Consider the following 4140-nt stretch of genomic DNA (forward strand, 5'->3'; position numbering starts at 1 on the left):
ACTTCGGTGTTTAGCTGCATGTGTGAGGGGACACAAGGGCGATCTAGATCTACAGGCTATGTCCTCAGGCTTTCCCACTCGGACAGGCTAATTTCCTCAGATTAATTTGACACTTCGTGGTCTAAATGATTAGAAAAAACGCATAAATCAAATCGTCGTCGTCATCAGACTATGGTCGCAAAAATGATATTCCACTGGACATAGCTGGATCTACCATCATGCTTTGTGATTAAAGCGTTCACTAGTCATTTGGAAGGCCAAAGTTCGATTCTCCAGATTGACACATCGTGACGGCCCATTTCTGGTGTCTCCCGGCGCAATATTGCTAAAAGCTGCATAAACCTGGCTAACTCACTCACTGTCATCAATCGGCCGCACCTCACTCATTCATTCACTAGATATTTGACTACTGCTGCCCTAATATGTTTTGTATAACTCACACATTGACTAAAAATCATTTTTCACAAGTAATGGATTTGTCACCAATCATATTAATTAATTAAAGAAAGGGCTTTATATCTCCATCGGAAACTGCTCCAAACTGGGTCTTGGGTCAAAACGCCTCATCCACAACGTTACCGGGGCGGTGGGGTGGCCTAGTGGTTAAAGCGTTCGCTCGTCACACCGAAGACCCTGGTTCGATTCCCCACATAGGTACAATGAGTGAACCCCATTTCGGGTGTCCCATGCCGTGATTTTGCTGGAGTATTGCTAAAAGCGGTGTAAACTATAATCACTCACAAAGGCAACGCAGCCACGCAGTGTCTTTGTGGTGTAACTTAGAATACGTAATTTCTTCATAGCCACATAACATAAGACATGACTGGACTGACATTATAAACGAATAAAAATCCAACACAAATTTTAACTCGGATTTTAACTTTAATTTTAACTAGGATTGGGTTTCATATTTCTAGTTCAATATTAAACCCATTAAATCACTATAAAAGACCAGTGAAGATCCCAGAGGATTGGTCTTTCAGCAACCCATGTTTATCTCATGATGTAAATCACGAAATTGTATGGTCCAAACTCGATTCTTCACAGATCACATTCATATAGCTTGGCACTGCTGAGTGAGGAATTAACAAGAAACCTTAAACTTCATTAATGCAGGTATGAAAATAAAAGTAAAGTCATAGGTGCAATATAATTCCAGACGTCATCATACGTAAATCATGGGTTTCCTAAGGCCATATTTAAGTGTTGCTTACCTGGTGGTGGTGTACACCAACACATTAGATCGACAGCCGATTGATCAACAGTGCGTCCCATTTGCGACTGTTGATATTTTATACCTCGCCTTCGCATCTATAAATAGAAAACTATTTTTAGATATCTTCGCCGCGTTTTGTCCGTTACCACTCGTGTAATTCCGGGATGATCCGAATGTTCTTTTGGGTTACGGAAACGGGCGAGTGATCACGAATGCATCTGGCGAATTGATCATCTTCGGGACCAGTCGACATCTTCCGTTACCTAGACATGAAAATCGATGACAGTGAATCGCCCATAAAATGGCTACATTTCTGTCTTGGACAGTGTGAAAAGTAGAGTGATAACCATGCACGTGTCAATAATCTTATAAGTAACACCCTTAGAAACAAATGTTATATTTGGGATTACACTTTCTCAGTATTTTAAAGTACAGATTATAGTATTTTTTGCTGGCTTGAGTCCCATCCGGGATTCGAACCCACACCTGCGATTCGATGGAACTCCACCCAACAAAAAGTACAAGAACTTTACTGAAAAATTGTAATCCGAAATATAACATGTTACATTTGACCAATTTCTAAATGGCATAGTGTATTCATAACAGGAAACAACCTTTCATGCGACATTGCACCATTTGTAAATGACAGAATAAAAATAGACGTTACTATGTTATATAAATAGTGCAAACAACATTTTGTACCGTAACACTCATGGCTAAAACTGAAACAAGCAGGATACAGGTTTGTGATGGTGATGTGATAAGGGAAAATTTTATTAAAAAGATATATACACATTGTTTTGCCCGGCTGTTTATCTTCTAACATATTAGTCTGTCTGTTTTGTTATTGATATTTATAGTTTCATTGCCCGATATTAGTTAACTGTTTTGTTATTGATAGAAGTTCAAGGATACGAAACGCCTCTATGGATCAGGCTCGCTGACTTTGATGACTGGCTGGAGTGTAGCTCAAAATATCAATCACCTGTTTGTCTAGTCCAGATTCGATTTTATGCAGGGCACCGTTACATCCCCGGAGTGTTGACGTGTGCGGCGTTAAACAACAAACAAATATAACTTGATTTTGTTGTTTGTTTACTGACATCCTCTTTGAGTGGATACAGTTTTTAGTATTCATCTGAAAATGGTTTTACTCTCATGTTTAATAAGCAAGGACAAGTCTAGGGAGTAATCTAAACAACTTACAGAGTAAGATTCATATAAACTCATGGGCGAAAGAAACGTCACCTCGCTTTTTTAAATTGTCACAAAACAACAAACTCAGATATTGGAAATTTAACAATCATATTTGGAAAATTAATGGATTTACAGCATTCTAAATGATGAAAGTGTGAACTACAGATATGAATAATCACTTAGTGTACGATAAAAGATTAAGAAAAATCATTTTTGGGACGTTTCTTTCGCCCGTGAGTTTACATGCAATATCTATTTTTGCAAGTACTGTTAAATGCTATAAGTAACTAATATATTGTTTTGTTTCAACAAATTATTTATCATGTTGTATCTGAAATAATTTACACCCGTAAATTTCACCCTTCATGAATCTATGTAGTAATTTATATACGTTTTAGTTAAAAGGTAATATATTTTACAGGTGAATAGGTAATTAATACTGGTAACTTCCACAAATACATTTAGAAGTTAGATCAATATCACACGGTAAAATCCACAGGAAACACATCTGCATATAACTTGTATTTTATTGGGACAGTAGGTTTGTGTCCCCATATCGCCCTGGCATGCTTTCCCCATCAGTTTCTCTATCTGACTTTCTATGTGGCGACCGCCTCCGTGGTGTAGTGGTTAGAGCGTCCGCCCGGAGAGCGGAAGGGAGCAAGTTCCCCGACCGCGTCATACAAAAAGACATTAAAATAGGGTACTTGTTGATCCCTGCCTAGGACTCGGCATTAATGGGTACAACAAGAACTGGTCGGCTCGGAGTCAGTATAATATGTCTGAGTGGGGTATTCATGCTATATTGCGGCATGGCATCTCAGTGAGCTAGCACTATAAAACCAGCTTAAGTCTGGTCTAATACAAGCAGCCATACATACACATGCATGTGTGTCGTCATATGAGTGAAATAATCTGAAGTACGACGTTAAACCCTATTTCACCTCACCCCACTTTTTCTGTTGACCCAAGGGGTCTCAGAGTGAGCACTCCAACCTCAGATACTGCTTGTGAAAAGAGGCCCAGTAGATTGTGTGGCCAGGGCCCATCCGTCCAGCGATCGTAGAGCAACGACCTCGTAAGTTGCAATGTAGTTTCCGTGTATTGCTTTGTGCGCTAACCTCAGATGTCAAATATATAGAATAAACTGTTATTGTTTACACCCTTCCACTTCAACCAAAGCACCATATTTCGTTAAGGACTGTTCAAATTACGTAGAAAGATGCTGAGTGCGGCATTATACAACAAACCAAACCAACCAACGTTGTGCCTGATATCAGTGATTGCTACCGTGGACCTGTATCATTGTGTTATGAGGTTGTGTAACAATGTTCAAAATGTAATTCATTGTATGTGTGGAGTGAGTGAGTGAGTTTAGTTTTACGCCGCACTCAGCAATATTCCAGCTCTATGGCGGAGGTCAAGTGAAGTTACGGGTTAGGATTGATCTTCTGTAATCCGGCGGTGGGGTAGCCTAGTGGTTAAAGCGTTGGCTCGTCACGCCGAAGACCCAGGTTCGAATCCCCACATGGGTACAATGTGTGAAGCCCATTTCTGGTGTCCCCCGCCGTGATGTTGCTGGAATATTGCTAAAAGCGGCGTAAAACTAAACTCAGTCAGTCAGTCAGTCTTCTGTAATCCAAGCTTGTAATAGGCGACTAACGGGGTCAGGTGCTCAGGCCCGCTGACTTGGTTGACACATGTCATCGTAACCCAATTGCGTAGAT

This window comes from Haliotis rubra, unplaced genomic scaffold, assembly GCF_003918875.1.
Source record: "Haliotis rubra isolate DU_JTF1 unplaced genomic scaffold, ASM391887v1 Scf65, whole genome shotgun sequence".
Classification (NCBI taxonomy): domain Eukaryota; kingdom Metazoa; phylum Mollusca; class Gastropoda; order Lepetellida; family Haliotidae; genus Haliotis; species Haliotis rubra.